The sequence below is a fragment of the Mus musculus genome, chromosome 5, assembly GCF_000001635.26.
Source record: "Mus musculus strain C57BL/6J chromosome 5, GRCm38.p6 C57BL/6J".
In the NCBI taxonomy this organism is placed as follows: domain Eukaryota; kingdom Metazoa; phylum Chordata; class Mammalia; order Rodentia; family Muridae; genus Mus; species Mus musculus.
Genome location: NC_000071.6, coordinates 105730836 through 105752096, shown reverse-complemented (window position 1 = coordinate 105752096; position 21261 = coordinate 105730836). Strand labels below are relative to the sequence as shown.

General features: G+C 46.1%; 1 protein-coding gene across 8 annotated transcripts in view; it reads right to left on the bottom strand.

Annotated features, from left to right (window-relative positions):
* The window catches only part of Lrrc8d (leucine rich repeat containing 8D), a 115253-nt gene that overhangs the window by 63119 nt on the left and 30873 nt on the right, over positions 1 to 21261 (bottom strand). For 7 of the 8 annotated variants that reach the window (XM_011249436.2, NM_001122768.1, XM_006534894.4 and 4 more), the window contains one exon: positions 19723 to 19867. The gene's annotated coding sequence lies outside the window, so the exon portion shown is untranslated. Of the gene's footprint in view, positions 1 to 19722; positions 19868 to 20085; positions 20179 to 21261 lie in introns of those variants that run through there. The other variant, XM_006534896.4, reaches the window with a different exon arrangement.

The following is a 21261-nucleotide window of genomic DNA, read 5'->3' as shown; positions in this document are numbered from 1 at the left end:
CAGACTGTGGAAAAAAGCATTCAGGGAAAGGGGTGCAGGATCAGAAACTTCAGCATCCCAAAGCCATGTGGAAGGGGTAACTGCACAGAGCTTTATAGATCCGCCAAAGGCACCCGCACTTTCCCCGTTCATCAGAAGGGCTAAGGCTTAGGGGTCCGTTTCCTTTCTCTCTGTTCCTCACCTGCCTTCCCGCAGAAGATCATCTGTGGCGGATGAGGTTCTCCAATGTAACTTCAAAAGGAAAAATGAGGAGTATTGAAAGAATTTCAAAGAAAATCTAATCGAACAACTGTAAACAAACTGCTATGGGTAGAGGAGGGCAGACACCTTTAACCCCTAAGAGGCAGGTGGGTTTCTGAATTTGAGGCTAGCCTGGTCTACAGAGTAAGACTGTATCTCAAAAGTAAAAGCCAAATAACTGGAGTTGTCCAGCAAAGTAAGGAAAGCGTTCTGGAGTTGGGAACTCACAGGGAAAGGAGAGGGAGGGGAGGCTAGCTTGTCTGTCAATCATTTCACGAGGGAGGGACAGACAAGCTAGAGCCAAATCTGTGTTAATCTTTTAAGTTTTGCTGGGCAGTGGTGGCGCACGCCTTTAATCCCAGCACTTGGGAGGCAGAGGCAGATGGATTTCTGAATTCGAGGCCAGCCTGGTCTACAGAGTGAGTTCCAGGACAGCCAAGGCTACAGAGAGAAACCCTGTCTCGAAAAAACAAACAAACAAATAAAACCAAAGGAAAAAAATCTTTTAAGTTTTACCATAAAAGCTTTAATTCATAATGTTTCTGACTAAAGAGAGATTAAAGGAGGCAGAGGTTCTGATGTCTTCTAGAAAAGCTTAAATTGCACGTTTCTGGTGGGGTATAGGCCTGCCTGAAGCACCGCGTCTGTAAGTTTGACTGCCCACCATCAGTGCACAAATGGAAAGTTTGGCTAATGAGTGACCCCAATGTGCTGGGCTCGTCCACAAAGCAAGACTAAAACTTGGGAGACTATATATTTAGAAGCTGTAAAACGTCTGCTCTTCCAAATACACGAATTATGAGTTAACACTGAAAATGGCAAAGAAGTCTAATTCTGAAACTACCTAAAATATCTTATTTTATTGCGCTGGATGTGAATGAAGTTTTTATAAAAAGAATATTAAAGTCACTATTCTGGATACAATCTGGAGGACCTGCCACCCTTCCGCCGAGGTCATCTCAGTCATTTCAGAATTTCTCACTCTGGTTTTCACAATGTGCTATTCCACTTACATCTAGGGCTCACACTGGGCGAATGTGGCAATTTGGACCACAAGATGTCTTCCTTCAAAGAGCAAAGGATTAGAACAGGCAGGGAGGCAACCATGAGGTAGCCCATGAAAGACTACTCTGAAATGAGCGCCTGCCAATCTTCTCCCCAGAGTGGTCATTAAAGCATTACCTTCGCATATACAAAAGCAAAGCCATCAAGCTCTTGCTCTTTGGTTGTGAGAGCTCTCTGCAGATTATTCTCTTCCTCTGCATTTAACATAACAACAGGTCATTTTCCCCTCACTCACAGCCCATCACAGCTGCAAACAGCAGGTTAAAAACAGGGGAGAAACCAATGACAGCACAGCCTCACAGCCCCAAAGGTAAACTGAGGCAGGAGCAAGGCCTAGAACCCTCTCCCGTATCCCTCTGGTAATTCAACCCTCCCACAAATGCTATCTCTATTCAGGACCGAGTATGAAAACGAAGTCAAATTCACTCCCCTTACCCTCAATATCTACCGAATGGTATGAGAGGATTTTATTACAAATAACAAAACCTCGTTAACATTTCAATATTCTCTTGAAGTATCCCAAGGGCTCATATACCTGTAAAACATCTGCTGTAAAGTATTTTACTGGAAAATGGTGCCATTTTGCTCACAATCCCTTGAATAGCAATTATCCATATATGTAAGCCCAGGCTATAGGTATAGTATGTAGCTGTCTGTCACGGATGAGGCCTTAGAGTCAATCTGCAATACTTCAAAAACAGTAACAATGGCAGTAAACGGAGACCATCAATCTATTGGTATTACACCATGCTAACTTCCCCAAACCTGAGTTTGGATTTGTCTTCTATTAGGAACCCAAATAAATCCAGAAGGGAGAATAAACACACACACAATGGCAGCCATCATGATTTTCTCAAATATTTTTATTTTCCTACTATCTAGACAGCCTTATATTAGTCATTACCAGCCATGCCTTTCACAGGTGATGCCCCCAAACCTGACTCCTTCAGCAGGTTCATGTCCCACCAACCCAAGAGCTGCACATTTATAAACAAAACTAAACAGTTAGACATTGTATGTGAAAGGTTACGTTTTTAAGGCAGCAAACGTTATCATTCTCGGCTCTCATTATTTTTCAAAAGACGGGAAAGAGTCACAAGGCAGTTCTGTGCCATTCTGAGAGAGAGAGGGAGAGAGGGAGGTAGAGGGAGAGAGGGAGAGACAGAGACAGACAGACAGACAGACAGACAGATCTGCGAAGAGTGCACAGATTCCCACAGCCTACTGGGCTCCTTCTCACTATATAGACTGAGAAGGAACAGGAGTGATAACAACGAGAGGCAACCAACTCTGTCATCTTCCTGTCCAGAAAGTGGAGGTGGCCTGAGACCCTGTGCGCACCCCACATGCCAAAGGCAGGGCGTATATTTAGAGCCAAGCAGAGTCTCAGTTTACTTGATTCTGGTTTACCTCGTCTTCTCAAAGTGAAATGAATCTGGTTCATTCTGGTAATAAATGTGACACTGATTATGTCTAAAACTCCGATAATACAGGAAGCTTTTTTTTTTTTTTTTTTTTTTAAAGCAGAAGTCTAGAGGGCTAGAGAGATGGCTCCGGTTGTTCAGAGAGGAGATTTCTCTTGCCAAGGAACAGGGTTCAGTTCCCAGCACCCATGTTGGGCAACACCTGCAACTTCAGAGCCTGGGGATGTGACATCTCTGGTCTTCCAGGGCATCAGCATTCACATGCATATATATATATGAGATATATTTTTATATATTATAATATACTTATATACAATATACCATGTATTATTATGCAATATATAATATGTATTATATAATATGATATACGTGTATGTATGTGTGTATATATACATATATATATATATATACACACATACATAAAATTAAAAGTGAAAATAAATCTAAGAACTATCTATCATCTTACCACCAAGCAACAATATTCTTACTATATTCATGGACAGCTTTTTAATTTTATTCTATGCATTATCACATATGTAATTGTCTTTATGTATTTATGCATTCTATGTATATGAGTGTTCTACTTTCAGAAGAGGGAATCAGATTCCATTACAGGTAGCTGTGAGCCACCATGTGGTTGCTGGTCAACTCAGGTCCTCTGGAAGAGCAGTCAGTGCTCTTAATCACTGAGACAGCTCTCCAGCCCCCAATTTTATTTTATTTTATTTTATTTATTTATTTTAAAGCAGAAGTTAGTCAGGCGGTGGTGACACGTGCCTTTAATCCCAGCACTCGGGAAGCAGAAGAATCTATGAGTTTAAGGCTAGCCTGGTCTACAGAGTGAGTTCTAGGACAGCCAGGGCTACAAGGAGAAACCCTGTCTCAAAAAACAAACAAAGCAGAAGTTGATGGCCAGCAAGATGGTGCAGTAGGGACAGCACTTGCTACATGAGCCTGATGACCTGAGTTTGCGCTGCAGAACTTGTGTGAAGGTCTAAGAAGAGAACCGACTCTAAATGATCACCCTGACTCTCATCCATGCACCGGGGCATACATGTGTGCATATGCACTTGTGCGCAATGAGAGTACCCTGTGAGAATGAGCATGCGTATGTGACATGAGTGAAAGACCCTAATGCATTAAACCAATCAACAGAAGAGACTTCCACCAGTCAGGCTGAGGGGAATGGCAAGGCCTGCTCCAACTACAGATGTTGACGGTTTTCAGAGAAGTACCAACCCTCCTCCTCCTCCTCCTCCTCCAGGAGGACTAAAGCTTAAGACTGCTCCTCTCCAGGGACCCTCTGGAGATGAGCTAACCTCATCCTCCTTCAGCTTATATTAACAACTACTGAGTTTCTGGGCTGCTAATGAATCTCCATCAAGAACGCAGGGCCCGCCAGATCCCAGCTTTTCTGTACATGTGTGTGTCCGTCATTCCCTGGTCCCAGTCAGGTCAATCCTAAAGCTGTGCATGTCCCTGATAATAATGAGGAGGAGGAGGGGAGGAAGTAGGGGAGGAAGAAGAGGAAGAGGAAGAGGAAGAGGGAGAATTATTATTATTATTATCATTAAGGTGGTGGCGTCAGTTATAAACTCTAAAGTAATCACTAAGTGCTTTTTAAAAGAAAGTATGGTTAAGTATGGCCATGTGTGTTTGTAATCCCAGAGACAGTCAGAACAGAGGACTGTGAGAGTGAGCAGAGGCCTGAGGACTGAGAGTGAGCACCCACCTGAGGACTGAGAGTGAGCACCCACCTGAGAACTGAGAGTAAGCACCCACCTGAGAACTGAGAGTAAGCACCCACCTGAGAACTGAGAGTAAGCACCCACTTGAGGACTGAGAGTAAGCACTCACTTGAGGAACAAGAGTAAGCACCCACTTGAGGACTGAGAGTGAGCAGACACCCACCTGAGGACTGAGAGTGAACAGACACCCACTTGAGGACTGAGAGTGAGCACCCACCTGAGGACTGAGAGTAAGCACCCACCTGAGGACTGAGAGTGAGCAAATGCCCACTTGAGGACTGAGAGTAAGCACCCACCTAAGGACTGAGAGTGAGCACCCACACACCTGAGAACTGAGAGGGCGTGGACGCCCACCTGAACAATATAGTGAGAAACAACAAAACCATCAAATAAACAAAAACCACGTAAGTCAGCCAAGGGGTAGCCAAGGTCCAAGGCAACAACTAAAGAGCAACTTCTAACATGGCAAGCACTACCCTTCATCACTGAGCCCATTCAATGTGAAAGACTTGGGTATGCTTCAAACTATGTACTGGTAAGGTAGGGGAAAACTCTACATAAGAAACCCACTAAATACAAAGACTTGGGTCAAAAGTAAAGAGACCGAGAAACAGAACAGCTTTGGGCTGCTCTGGGGTCTGCCGTCACCTGTGTCCACGTTTGCTCTCCGTGCTTGGGATGGAGCCGGGCCGCCTGCAGGCGACACCTGTGCTGCACCACTGCTGAGCTGTGCCCGCTCTTTTTATCCTCTCTTTTTCTCTTTCTTTTCTTCTCCTCTCACCTTCCCTCCTCCCTCCCCCCCCCCCCCCCCCGTTTTTTATGTTTATTTTTCGAGACAGGGATTCTCAGTCTAACAGGCTGGCCTCCAACTCCGAGATCATCCTGCCTCTGCCTCCCAAGTCAAGGGTTATAGGCGTGCGCCACCACTGCCTGGCTCTCTCTGCCTTTTCTTAAGAGACAAGTGGTGCTGGGGTGTGGTTGGTGGGGGGAATTTAGTTTGTTGAAAGTATAACCCTACAAAGGTGCTAATTATACAAAATAAATTGGCCTATTGTACACCAAGGACAGGACAGAGAACTACATGTGGAATCCTATCTCTGGAAATAAGTATCAATAAACATCCTATTCCCACCTAAAGTAGACAGACAGCCAGACAGACAGACAGACAGACTCATATATAATTACTGTCAGAGGCTTCATCCTCAACGGAGCTCAGTGTGTGAGCTGCTGACCCTTTTCTACCAGAACAGCATGAAACAGCTTCCTGGGCTACAGAGTTTACCTCCAAATAGATGCGTGTCTTCTTAGTCACTGTTCTAGTGCTGTGGAGAGACACCATGACTAAGGCAACTCTCAGAACAGAAAGCATTTAATTACAGGCTGGCTTACAGTATCAGAGGGTTAGTCCTCGATCATCACGGCAGAGAGCATGGAGCTGGAGAGGTAGCTGAGAGCTAAAGATCCATAAGCAGACAGGCAGACAGACAGATACACAGAGACACACTGGTCTGGCACACATAGGCTTGTGAAACATCAAAGCCCACCCCTAGTGACACAGTTCTTCCAAAAGGCCACACCTCCTAGCCCTTCTACTGAATGAACAGTGAACTATATGGGGCTATGGGGCCAATCTGATTCAAACCCCAAGGCAGAAAGGCAGATGGTGCTCTGTCTCCCCAACTGTGATGTCGGGTGCCCATTGAGCATGCATACTAATCAACTACATCTTAGACTCCAGGACACAGGAGGGAGGACACTGAAGCCAAGAACAGCTCAAGAACACTCAAGGCATGTCCAGGTCTCTCTCTCTCACACACACACACACTCACGCACACACACACACACTCACACATACACACACTCTCTCTCTCTCTCTCACACACACACACACACACACACACACTCTCTCCCCTCTCACACTCACACACACACACACACACACACACACACACACACACACACGCCACGTGCGCATTCTCACACTTCATGCTAAGCTAAAACCTCCACAGCGACCGTGGATGGTATCAGACTTGACTCTCTGAGGTCACAGAAGCGACTGGAAAGCTCCCACTGGGCGAGGTGCTGGAATCTTTGATCTCCACGGCCCTGAGTTCACACTCGGGCTACTGGGTTTATTTTGAGGAAGTGTACTCTTCCTGTTGTTCCTCAGGAAATGGGAGAATGCATTCAGAGACTACGGCCTAAGTTCAAGACGAAATGGTTTTCATTCTTTCAACTTCTGCCTCACTTTGAAGAATATTTAATTATGAGGGGAAAGGCTCTGAGAAACTAGAGAAGAGGCGTGGCGATGGAATCGGCTTCTCAGCCTTAAATGGGTGAATTTTGTAAGAAATAAAACACATTTCACTGAGTCTGTTACACCCTGTTTCTTCTTCCTGTGAAGAATTTTCCAAGCACTGAGTTGTATAACAGCAAAATGCAGGGGGACGGAAGTACCCAGGTTCCTGGCTCTCTAAGAGCCTAGAGAAAGATTAGAGGCTTACTTGTAAAAAAGAGTGTCCTATCACCTTCGTAGCTTGTTAAGTTATTACAATAATCTCCGAAGCCACTTAACCAGACCTGGGTTCACCTTGTAATGCCAGCCACGCCTCGGGGCCTTAGGGGACCAGCCCCATACTTAAGAGGTGGCTCCAGAGCGGACAATGTCACACAAGAGGAACAGATAACATCCATTGCTTCTCCCTTCTGCCTGTCTCCTTCCCTGGCTCTGACCTCTCCCCAACTGACGCCCAGGACCACAAACAAGTTACCCGCCCCACCCGATCTCATGCGGCCAACCCCCTAAAGACATAGGCCCAGGAGCTACCGTGTACAGCAGCTTCTCTTGATCTGAGCCACTAATTTTTGTCAAATGGTGCACAAGTCTCCCTGCAGTCCCAAGAGCTGCGGGAGATGCGAGAAGACATAAATTTTAATTTCCCCCATTACTAGACAGGAAAACTGAGGCCTCTTGGGGTGAATGACTCCCCTATAGCTGGCACCCCAACCCCTTAACAGTCAGTCTCCAGCTCCCTACCTCCTCCACATCCTCCTGTCACCAACTCAACGCTCAGGCAAGGCCACAGGGTCCTAGTCATAAGTTTACAATGTTACAACACTCAACCAGGACAACAAACTTCACAATCAGCAGCATATTGGGTTTGTATATGCTTAGCCCAGGGAGCCTCCGCACTCTTTGGAGGTGTGGCCCTGTTGGAGTGGGTGTGGCCTTGTTGGACTAGGTGCGTCACTGTGGGTGTGGGCTTTAAGACCCTCATCCTAGCTGCCTGGAAGCCAGTCTTCTCCTGTTTGACTTCAGATGAAATTGTAGAGCTGTCAGCTCCTCCTGCACCATGCCTGCCTGAACGCTGCCATGCTCCTGCCTTGATGATAATGGACTGAACCTCTGAACCTGTAAGCCAGCCCCAATTAAATGTTATCCCTTATAAGATTTGCCCTGGTCAGTGTCTGTTCACAGCAGTAAAACCCTAGCTAAGACAGCAAGATGGCCACCAAGCCTGAAGACCTCAGCTGCAGACATACGCAGAAGAAGAGAACTAGCTCCCTTAAGTTGTCCCCTGACCTCCATAGTGTACCCCAACAGACACATAATAAACAAGTGTAAAAAAAACAAATGTATGACTCTGGCTTCTCCCGATCCAGTGTGGCGCCTATTACTGAGGTAACCTCTGAATGTCTGTCTCAAAGACCCTAACAGCAAATCTGTCCCCTTGCTAATAATCTACCAGCAACAGGAGTAAATTCCTCAGCGTCCTTCCCACTCCTACCCACCTACCTGGCCATTCCCCCACGTTCACATGGAGTTCTCATCCTGTCAAGGAATTGTCCTGACTGCCTTCTAGGTCAACTCCACCATGCACATGAGTACTCCTGAACGTGCCCTCCCCTCTTCCCCGTACACCTGTACATGCCCTCCCCTGCCCCTAGACTCCCGAGCGTGCCCTCCTCTGCCCCATGCTTTCTCAAAACTTTTTCTGTAAATTATTCCCTTTCCTACCCTTTAATCACTTCTCAATCAATTAATCCACCATAAGGGTTAACCATCCACACCTTTAATCCCAGCACTCAGGAGGACGAGGCAGGCACATCTCTACAAGTTAGAGCCAGCGCCTGGTTTACATATGGAGTCTAATACTAGTCAGAAATAGAGTGAGCTCCTGCCTCAAAAACAAACAAACAAACACACACACACAAAAGACAAGTGCCAATCATCATCACGTGCTCCATAAACAGGATGTGCCTGTACACACAGCCAGCCTCCCACCCCCTCCACCCGGCTTCTCAGATCCTCTTCTCTTCCCCTGACAGGATCTAAGCACCGACTGAATACCTGGCGACTTGGCTCCTTACCACGTATGAAAAGGACAACAGCAGTAATTCTCCCACGCAGGTGACTGGAAGGATTAGGTGACTAACTCCTTTCTGTTTGCTCACTCTGTCTTTGATCCATTGGCCATGCCTGGAGGATGTCAATTACATCTGTGGCTAGGCTGATCCAGCCGTGTGTGCCTGGCCTTGTCTTCACATTCCTCCTAGGGCCCACACTTCTCGGTGCCCTACAGACACTCCATCTTCACTTCACACAGACTCAAAGGACCACCATGATGGCTCAGTGGGTGAGAAGTAAGGGCACACGCTGCCAATACTCACAAACAGTTCACCCCACCCTCCCACCTCCCAGAACGTGTTAGACGGTAGGACGGAACTGATGCCTGCCAGTTGTCCCTTGACCTGTGCATGTATTCTGTGGACCATGTGACCCCCACCCCTGCCAAGTATACAAATGAGTGTCAGGAAGTTTTCTAAACAAACTCAGTATCCTCTCCAAACCTGTCCTATGGCTTTCCGTCCTTCCTAAGGACAGCCCAGAGGCAATGGCCAACCAGGAAACTCTCCCCTTAGCTCTTCTGTTTCCTTCCTGACTCCCCTCCCACTTTCTACCTAACCAGACACCAAGTCTTGCCCATAACTATCTCCTTTCTGTCTCCTGTCACTTCAGCTGCAGAGCACAAAGTCTCAGCTGGGTCACTGCGGACCACGGCAGAACCACGGGATTTCTGGGTCTAGTCCCCACACCTGAGAAAGGAAATTGAGTGTTTCTTAAGTCCTGAGACTGCATGACCCCATTGGGATAAAGCCCACATTTCCAGGCTATCACAGAGGACCCTGGATGCAAGCTACACAGAGGCACCTCCGCTTTTCCTCCACATTCCCATCACTCATCCCAGCAACCCTGCCTGTGTCACAGTCACACTGGCTTCTCCGTCTCTAAACCGTGGCTGCGGCTTCCATTAGGACAGCTTTTTCCTCCTCAGCTTGGTAACTTACATTCACACCAAACACCAGCAATTCTTTTCCTCACAAAACGGGAAGACACAAAATCGGCTTCTTTGCGTCTTACTCTCCGTCTCCTGTCCTGGTGTATTCTACCCATGTTGTCTTTAATGCTCGAGTTTTGGTTATTGCTGCACTGTCCACCTTGTGAGCTGAACTTTAGGCAGTCGTTTCTGTGCCTGTCCTGAGTCCAGGCACTTGCCCATTCTCCAGCGCACCCTCCAAACCTAACACAAGAACTAGGAAGGCAGAAAGGGACCTGAGACTTCACTGTTTGGAGCTTGGCAAATATCGTAGTGACGTAGCTTGAATGCCAATCGTATTAGGATAATGACAGGGGAGAGTTTAATAGGAAAGGTGGGTCTGATGGCTGCTGAGGGTAGCCCAGAAGAACCAGAACAAAAAAAAAAAAAAAAAAAAAGGGACCGCTGATCAAGTCCTCCATAAGTAGTAAGTCAAACAGGTGAGATTCTGTTTAAAGCATGGCAGTCGGGAGAGCAACTGGAACAGCACAGAGGTCGGGTTCATCTGTGGAAGGAGGTTCTGGAGGCGGGACAGACACCTCATTTCATCAGACTTAATACAAGCTTAGTGATCATCAGTAATTAAATAAATATCAAGCTCTCTCTTAAGAACTACAATGGAGGGTTGAAGATGTATTTGCTTGGCATTAAAAAAAAAAAAAAAAAAAAGCATAAAGGTGTTCACACCCTAGCACAGCACTAGCCAGGCATGGTGACAGACAACTGTAATCCCAGACTTGGAGAGATGAAGGCATAAGGATCAGAGGTTCAAGGTCATCTTCAGATACATAATGAGTCTGAGGCCAGCCTGGGCTACACAAGACTGTGCTATAAAAGTGAAACCTAAGTAAGGCCAGGCATGGCGGCATGTCGTGCCTTTAATCCCACCACTTGGAAGGTACAAACGTGGATCTCTCCGAAATTCGAGGCCAGCCTAGTATCTACATAGTGAGTTCCAGGACAGCCAGAGGTATGTGGTGAGACCCTGTCTCAAACAAACAAAACCAAAAAACCACGGCCCATCATCTACATGCTCCTAAACCAGACGGGAAAGGACACCACCATCTTTGGACTATGATACCCTGTCCCGAAATATTCACTGAGACCAAATGTATTTACTCCGTGATCGCAAGTTTATTTATAATAAAAATCTAAGCAATGTTCATTTATTTTGCCCAGAATGCAAAAGCTTACTTAATGTAACATAATGCAGTACTCAATAAAATGACATAATGTAGTTCTCAGTGTAATATAAGTTGCAGAAATGAGACCCTGTGTCCTGAGAATGCACTGGAGCAGGGGAAAGTTGGAGTAGAGCAGATTGAAACTGATGCAGTTTCCCCGGTAATAAAGAGACATCTATAATTAACAGGCTTTCAAAGGTATGCCCAAGTATTACCATATCATACCTCATAAAACATTTAAAACCACCCAAGCTCACATAGAGCACTGAACAAGAAAGAGAAACCTCTAACCAAAGACACCACCGCCCTGCAATGAGGACCAGAGTAAAGAAAGCCATGCTGCCAGCAGGCAGGCAGGAACATAAAGAGGCTGAAAGCAAGCTGCCTTCGAATGAGAACTACAGCATGTTCCACATCAGTAGACACATTTACAAAGTGTGCTTATGTGTATAAAGAATTACAGCGGCAGCTGTGGCCACAGCTTAATTGGCCCAGTGTCTGGCTAGCATGTGCAAAGCCCTGGGTTTGATCTCCAGCACTGCACGAGCCAGGTGTGGTGAAACACGTCTCTAATCCCGGCACTGAGGAGGTGGGGATGGGAATTACAAGTCCGAATTTATCACTGGCTACAAGCTAGAGACTAGCTGGGGATACAGCAGAGCGTGTCACAAGTAAAATATAATAAAATAAAAGACTTAAGTCACGCAGACAAGGGCAAGAAGTCAGCTATAAAATAATCTCACGGCTGGGTGTGTAATTCCGAGGGAGAAGGCTTGCGATCACATGGGAAACTCTAGGTCTGATCCCCATTATCACAAAAAAAAAAAATCTAATTAAACCATTTGTGAACTCCTTAACTTACATTAGTATGATAATTATGTAAACAAGATTAAGTTATATAAATGTACCGGCAACAATGAAACAGTGTGTCGAAGGCCCAGGTACACACAAGTAAGTCAACTGAGCAGAACCCACCACGGCCACAGGATGAGAACTGCAGAACTGTATTAGATGGTAAAGTAATGCTGACCCTCAAAATGTGACCCTTTAAAAGTATCAAAATGGGGGACTGGAGAGATGGCTTAGCTGTTAAGAGCACTGACTGCTCTTCCAGGTTCCGAGTTCAGTTTCCAGCAACCACATAGTGGCTCACAACCATCTTAACGGAATCCAATGACCTCTTCTGGTGTGTCTGAAGATAGTTACAGTGTACTCATATGCATAAAATAAGTAAATAAATCTTAAAAGAACAAAAAGTATCAAAATGGGTTCATGCTAAACTACGCTGGATGACATCATCTGTAACCCTAGCACTCCAAGTACGTGGGCAGGAGGATCATATTCAGCCACATATTAAGCTTAAGGTCGGAGTTATTCATTCATTCTTTCACTTATTTTGAGACAGGGTTTCTCTTCATAGCCTTGGCTATCCTGCAACTCATTCAGTAGACCAGGCTGGCCCAAATTCAGGAGATCTACCTGGCTCTGTCTCTCCCACCTGGCTCTGTCTCTCAAGTGCTAGGATTAAGGGTGTGTGCTACCATGCTTAGCTATGAGTCCCTATATGTGTGTGTGCATGCATGCATGCACGCATGCACGCACACACGCAATCTCGCACAAGAAGGGGAGAGGGAAATAATAAAAGTATATAATCCTACTTACAAGTTGTACAGTTTGGGTTTAGTTCTTTTGAGTCAGGGTCTTCCAACATAGCCCAGGTTAGACTTGAACTAGCCTCTAGCCTTCAAGGACGCCTTTTCATTGCTGGGTGATATTTTCCTCTTTGTTGTACATTAAATTGGTGAGGCACAAAACCCTGGCTTCGGAGCTAACCTTGTTTCCAGTTAACTGTTTAAATAATCTAAAAGTAAGTTGCCATTAAAGGATAAGATTCCAGAATATTCCATATAAGTAGATACAGTTCTAGAAAGTAATGTGTCATGTGCAGGTACCTATTCACAGACACAAACACACATACTCTATAAAAAATACTTTCAAGGAAAGGGGAGAGTCAACAGAAAAGAGGAGACATGCCAAAGACATGAAAAGATACTCAGAGAAGGCAATCAATAAAGAAATCTCATCTTCAACAGTGATCCCCAAAAGAAAAAGTTAAACTATGAGGGCCAGTTAGAACCTACCCACTTAGTAACCACAGGAAACCCGCTAGCGAGATAAGTCATAATGGTTCCTAGTCATAAAATCACTGTACACTAATGACGTGGAAGAAGAACAACAGCTATCCACAGCAATGAACGGCACCAATGGGGAGGGTCAGCAAGCCGAGGCAATGGTGGGGAGACATGCTCACACACACCTGCGTGAGAAATGCTCACACACACACACCTGCAGGAGAAATGCTCACACACACCTGCATGAAAATGTAAAAGGAAAACTAAGACACTACGTGATGTGAGGCATGCTGGCCTTTAATCTCAGCACTCAGGAGGCAGAGGTAGGTGGATCTCTGTGAGTCCAAGGCCAGCCTGGTGTGCATAGCAAATGAGACTGTTTTCCCCAAAAGCAAGTAAGTCATTATGGGGCATTGGTAGAGATTAAAAATTGACATTTTATACAATCCCTAATAACATTAGCACAAGCATGTATTATAATCCAGTAAAAATGCTTGTGCATAACTGTTTAAAAAACTCACAGGACTGGAGAGATGGCTCAGTATCTAAGAGCAGCACCCACAGGGTACAATCAATCACAGGGCATCTCACACACTCACCCAGACATAAACATAGATAAAAAATAATAACAAGTCTTTTGAAAAATGAAGCCAATAACTCTATACACCCAGGTTCCTTAGAGAAAAGGGAGATACATCTTTGAAAACTCAAAATATTTACAAAAATGCCAATTCTCCCACATCTCCATCCCTAACACCAGTATAATCCCAAGGCTTGAACTTACACTTCACTGAAATGGCAAGTCAGACTAAACAGACCATGATCATTGCTCTCTATAGGTTAGGGTAAGAAGAGAGAGAGCAATAGGCAGAGAGGGGAATGTTTAAGGACTGAGGCCTGCACAAATCTGGACAAGCTAGGCTTTGTGTATAGAGGTCACAATCTATGCCTGCCTCAGTTTCTTTTCATAAAAAGGGTCATTACCCAGAATGCATAGTAACAAGAGAACCATACATCAAGTGTCTAGAGAGTATATGAGATACTAAATAGGACACACACACCAGACACACACAGAGACACAGACACATACCACACACCAGACACATACAGAGACACACCACACACACACATACAGACATACAGAGACACACACTACACAGACACATCATACACAGAGACAGATATACATACACACAGACATATACAGACACACACAGAGACATACACACAGACATACACCAGACAGAGACAGATACACATACACAGAGACACACCACACATATACATACATAGACACACCACACACACACACACACACACACACACACACACGTTCGCCCATGCACACCAAGGTCTCGGTATGTACTCTAAGCGAGCCTCCAACTCTCACTTATGCCTGGCCTAAGACACATTTTCCTTTTTAACTAGATAAAGAACTTTATGGACTAACCCTAGGACACAGACCTGTTCTAACAATTGGAATGGAAGCCAGAGAAGCTGATTCAATATGGATGTCAACGTTTTCTGCACTGCAGACCACAGATAACTAATAGGCCCCTTTCCTCAAGCTTATCACACACTGTAAAGGTTAAGGGTGAGCGTTCTTGTCCCGAGGGAAATGAAGACAGGCTAGGAAGGCCGTAGCAGCTAAGACAGTGGTGGTTCTGCAGTTGGTGCCTGAGTCCTGGCAGATGCGAGGAACAGAAGCTCATGGCTTAGGCTGGGGGTGCCTAAGAAAACATCCCTTTACCTATGACCGAGTAACTCCAAGATCTCAAAGCTGACCACGAAAAAACAATTAGCCTAGAAACAAGATGAGATTCAAAGGCAGGACGTCACACATCTCCAATCTACTGTATAACAAAGAAGAAAAGTCCCACTGAGGACTTTACAGTCTGATGGCAACATAGCGTGGATGTTGAACGTTTCATTCAGTCTGGAGTGGGCTAGCTTTGGTGTTGAACTGAATTAAGATCCTGGCAAATCCCCTGAATCCCTGCCCCATACTCAGAAGTACTAAGACAAGTACTCAGACAAGTACTCAAAAGTACTAAGACAGACAAGACAGCCAATAGCCATTACTCCATACATACTGAAAACATGTAATTTAATTACCACAGGTGACAAACATCATCTCTAAAGAAGGCAAGACCTCTGAAATCTATTAGTAAATAAAAGCATCCTGACTTGTTAAGAGTTGAGAACCAATGGAATACAACGTCTGACAGAGACGGTATTTTTACTTTATCCACTGGAAGAAAAGTTAGAGGGTTAAAAAACAATGAAACCCGTAGCTTATGCTGACCTCCACTGCAAACCCGCTCTTGACCACGAACTTCTCCTTGGCATTTAACATCAAAGCCGCTCACCCTTCAGTCTTAGCCTCTCTGCTGGAAGAGACAAACCCACTGCTTGAGCAAGTCCTCAGTACAGACAGAAATGGCAGCCTGTGGCCTTTAAGAAAACCTGCATGTATCAATTCACCATTCCCTTAGAAAAGAACAAAACCAGAAACTTTCCCACCTTTTCTTCTTGTCCTTCCTATCTTCTCCCTACCATTTTGACAAAGTATTACATGGTCGGGATCTTAGACCACTAAAAGCACTAAAACTAAAAGGAAGACAAGTGTTTTATGTATCATTTTCTAAAGAAAATGTTCTACATATTTTAATTAATATCTTGGGACACCTCAAATTTCAGTAATTCAAAGATAATAAAATAAGCCTACTTCCACATAACAACTTTTGTTTTTGAAACTGGATTTTGTGTATCCCAGGCTGACTTCAAACTCACTGTGTAGCTCAGGCAGTCTGTCCCTCCCAAAGGCTGGAATTCTAGGCATGCATGAGCACAGACAATCTACACAGAGCTAAATCAAACCTACGACTTCGTACATGATACGCAAGCATGCTACCAACTAAGCTACACCCTCGCTCCATCTTGGGACTGTTACAAAAATATTTTATGTGTTACTGTTAAGGCAGATGAGCTTGCCCTTGTGCTCCACATGGGGGCTTCTCAGCACTCAGGAGAGTAGGGGATGCAAGACGGCATACACGGAAGAAGCGCACACCCCAGTTTGAACTGATTACATCCTCAGACATAAACCAGTCTTTTGTATTGATTGATTGACTGACTGATTTTCTGAGACAGGGTTTCTCGGTGCAGCTGCCCTGGCTGTGTTAGAACTCACAGAGATCTGCCTGCATACCCCAAGTATGGACTAATTACATCCTGAGATACAAACCAGTCTTATTTATTAACTAATTAATATTTATTTGTTTATTTATTTTCCAAAACAGGGTTTCTCTGTGCAACTGCCCTGACTGTCCTGGAACTCATACAGATCTGTCTATACAACACAGGTATAAACTGATTACATCCTGAGATACAAACCAGAGAGTCCTTTCATTTGTCTGTCTACCTGTCTGTGTCTGTCTGTCTGTCTGTCTGTCTGTCTCTGTCTGTCTGTCTATCTATCTATCTATCTATCTATCTATCTATCTATCTATCTATCTTCCAAGGCACTCGCCCTGACTGTCCTGGAACTCATAGAGATCTGCCTGCACGCCCCAAATATGAACTGATTACTTCCTGAGATACAAACCTGAGAGTCCTTTTCTTTGTTTCTCTCTTTCTCTTTCTCTCCCTGCCTCCCTCCCTCCATCTATCTTCCAAGATGAGATTTCTCTGTGCAACCGCCCTGGCTGTCCCGGAACTCACCAAGATCCACCTGCCTCTGCCTCCTGAGTGCTGGGATGACAGACACATACCACTATGACCTGCTGAGTAGGTCTTCTTTAATACTGAAAGCTTGTGGGGTACGTGCCCGCTGACACCTGACATGGGACGCCGCAAATTAAAACACGCTGTAAGAATTTTGGCAGAACATAAATCATATTCCTGTAAATGCAATTAAACCCCGTGACAGACAAAGGAAGAGGCTTAGTCAAGACAGAGGAAGAGGAGAAATCCAAACTGGGGGTCAAGGGGGCACCTGATCCCATGTGCTAGTCCTCAGACCAGCAAGGGCCTACCTGATTTAACACTGCTCTCTCGTCCTGAGGCAGCAAGTTCCCAAACTACCATGAAAGAGTCAAGAGCCACAAATCCAAGACCCTTGTCCGAGTCCCAGCATCTCCATTTACAGAGGCTAACAACCTTCGTATCAGTCTTACTCTCTGCATAAATGGACTGTTTCACCTCACTACTGCCAGGACCGACTGGCTTGTAAGATACAGAAAGTAGCCCTACAACAGAGAAGGATGCCCAAGGCTGTATTCCTTCCGAGTTCACACTCTTCTGATATGGGAATATATCTGTTCCAGCAGAGGGTCAGAAAGGCCAGTCCACTGTATCTTAAAGCAGAGTGACAGATAGACACCAAAATCCTTAAGGAATAAATAAATTAAAAAAAAAAGATTAAAGTTTAAAAAAAAAAAGTCCTCAAGCAATTTACTAAACCTGAGGACAATGCATACTCCTGAAATATGAGTAATATTTCATATTATTTCAATATGGCCATATAGATCCTTCAGAGGTGGTGTGTGTGTGTGTGTGTGTGTGTGTGGGGTCAAGTGTAACTGGGTGGACCTTGGCCACAGTGTCCTGAGTTCAAGCTGTAGCAGAACTAAGAAAAGGAGAGAAAGAGGTGGGGGCTTCTTGGATGATTTGTTTTTATTCTTGGGGAGTATCTGGAAAAAGAAAGGGCATAAATACAGATACTATACAGTTAACGTCAAACCTAGGTCAAGGCATATCTATCTAGCAAGGAGGAAATTAACTGCTCAGTCCATTCAAATTGCCTTGGCTACTGCTACTATATTATGCTAACTGCTGAAATTATCAAGGTGCTCAAAATCCCTAATTTAAAGAGATCAATGCTCTGAGGCTGGCTGAAGGGCAGAGCAGGTAAGACACCTGCGCCAAGCCTGACGATCCAGGTTGATCCCCGGGGACCCACATGGTGGAAGAAGAGACCTGAATCCTGCAACTACACTGTGTGTGAGCCCCACACACATACACACACGGGATAAATAAATGTGACAGAGGTATTTAATAAATGGATGTCCCTGAAACAAGGAGATTCTATCACTAAAACCATCTCCAGACTGCTGATACTAAACACATGGGGCACAGACGTATTGACCAATCTGAGCGTTTTCTCTTAAAGCAAAATTGATTATGCAAAGATACATTTTACTGTGAAGTTAGGATATAGCTATAAGAGTGATACAGTTAGACTAGGTGTGGAGTTGCAAGCCTTTGATCCCAGCATTCTCGAAGCAGGCACATCTGAGCTCCAGGCCAGTCCATGCTACGTGGTCAGACACCAGTCCCTGTCCCACCCCAAGAGGGATGGTTGCCACTGAGGGGCATGGACTTAAATTCAGTAATCAGCTTGCCTCTGAGAAAGCATGACAACCAACAAGACAAAGGACTGGAGCATGTACAGAAAAAGCCCCTCCTTCTGGCAGAGCCTCCCTCCTCTCCCTCCTGCCACTTGCTCACACCTCAGCCTCCAAAAGAAGCAAGACGTTGCTGCTGGCTTCTCCACGGCTCAGACATTTAGCTTGTCATAACAACCATCCCAAACAGAGTCTCCTCAGCCAAAGTGGTTCCCTAGCGAGATGGCTGTCTCCCGTGAATAAATACAGCCAGGCCTTGCTCCACTGAGGGAGAAGACGTCTAGGCCTGTAGAGGAGCATCCTCTGAAATAAAGGTGTGAAGTCTACACTGTAAGTCCACCTGTCCTGGAGCATCTATCCTCCTCCTCCTAGCACCTGGAACCAAGCAAGGCATGGTTAAGAAATCATGTCTACCTGGTAAGTCTCAGGAAAGTCATCTCTATTTTAGTTTGGTGGCAACTGGAGTTTAATAAATTTAAAATGTCTGGCTCGTATTTATAAAGCACCATGTTTCCACACAGCGAAACCACAGCAGCGTTCACCAGCCAGACACCAGACTAAACACCTCAGAACTCTCTGCTGTTGCTTTCTCATTCATGGTCCCTACCTTTCCGAGTGTATGTCTGCACCACCAATTCCCTCAGTTTGTGATAGCCTGGCTCTACAAGCAACCCAGCTCCTTAGCTAGCTTCCCAGCCTTGCTGTCAAGCCTTTTGTAAGCTTCGCCCAGGGCTCACCAGCTTCCTCCTTCTCGCTCCACTTTCGCCCTCATACCAACTTCAGCAACACCCAACAGTCTCGAGCTTCCCAGAGCGGTATTTAGACAGCCTCAGGCCAAAGAGTGAGGAACAAAGAGCAGCTGCTCCGGGCAGCAGCTGGAAAGAGTGGTGAGGGCAGCTAGGGACTCCAGGAGGCAGCCCAGACAGTCCCAGGGCAGCCCAGCCTGGAGAGCACCAGTCTAGGGGAATACCCTGAGGTCCCCAAACCACGCTGCCAGAACCTTCCTGCCCTGTCCCATAACACCTGGGCGGTGGCGACAAAGTGACGGAGACTCCTGGAAGAGGACATGGTGGCAGGCACAGGCGATCGAGAGAGAGAGTCCCCGCGAGCAACGACCCCTCCTTCCCGCCCCAGCCCGCGCACCTGGACCAGGTGGCCACCCTGCTCCCTCAGGGCGCTCTCGAGGACTCGGCTGCGGGCAGGCTCCGGGGGCTGGAACCGCTGCGACGCGAGACTTCACTCCTCCATCCTGGGAGCCGGCAGCACGTTGCAGTCAGCAGTGCACTTCCTGTTTCAAAGAGAGCGAGAGAGAGTGTGTTGGCAGAGGGGCCGTGGAACAGCCAGCAGCCGCGGATGGAGCGAGCAAGCGAGGGGCAGCGGCTCGCACTCGCACAGGCAGCCATCCAGCCAGCGATTGCACGCCGGGGTCCGCGGCCACCCGGCTCGCTTGCCCCGATCCGGCCTCCCCCTGCCGGCCGCAGGTCCAGCCCCAGCTGCAGGACGCACCTCCCTGCGCAGACTTCACGCTCAGGCTCCCTGGGGTGGGCAGCGGGCACTTGGCCTTCGCCTCCCCGCTGCCTCACCTCCCTACCCTGCCTCCGCCTCCCAGGAGAAGAATCACCTCCGGGAAGGTATAAAGACCAGAGCCTTGCCAAGGGAAAGGAGGCAGCGAGTATGCAAATCTGGGAAGTTAGCAGCCACATCCCAGCAGATCCACGCGCAGCAGGGAGCTTCAGGATAGGAAATTACTTGTCTTGTGCCTAGCTGACTCAAAAGAGAAGCGTGTGCACAGCTACCGCAATAGAGCTGTCACGAAATGGGGGAAGGGGGTGGGGGTGAACCCTGCAAATATTGAGTTCCTCCTAGGGTCTCTCCATTCAGATCAAGGGGATCACCAGCCCATTTACCATATACCAATCCTCCCCGAGAAGGAAACCCTCAACTTTTCTTCCACATGATTATGAATCACAGAAAAGTTGTAAGTTCTGAGGTGACGTTCAGTTTGGTCAAAGTCCAACTTACTTTCCTTTTTTGCTTTTTTTTTTCCAATGTATTTATGGCGGGGGAGGTGGGCGGCGCACGCGGAACGCGGTGTATGTGTGGTGGTCAGAGGACAACCGGCTGAAGTCAGTTCTCTCCTTCCACCTCATGGGTTCTGTGGTTCTAACTTAAGTGGTCGGGCTTGATGACAAGTGCCTTTACAGGCTGGCACCGACTTAAAAGTAAATTCAGAGTACTAAACTAAGGCGCACGAGGAGGGGTGGGGTGGGGCACGCAGCGGGAGATGACTCAGCAGTAAAGGCACTTGTCACCAAGCAGAGGACCCACATGGTGGAAGAAGGGAAAGCCAATTCCCACAATCTATCCTCTGACCTCCATGACTGCAGCAGCACACAAGTGCCCACAAACATGTAAATAAATATTCTTTTTTTAATTTGTAAAAAAGTAAACAGGTGGCTCAAAATCTACCAAAGGCAAGATCTCACCAACTCCCAGAGTTGGCCAGAGTTTGCAACGTGCCTGCCCCTGTACCTGGAACTATCACACAGCAGATGACTCCTTGTGGCATCAACCTGTTAGTTTAATTAAGTTGCTCTTGTTTCTAAACAGAACAGAAACAACAAACTATGATTATTCTATATATATTTTAAAAAGCTAAATTCTGACAGTAAGAGGAAACTG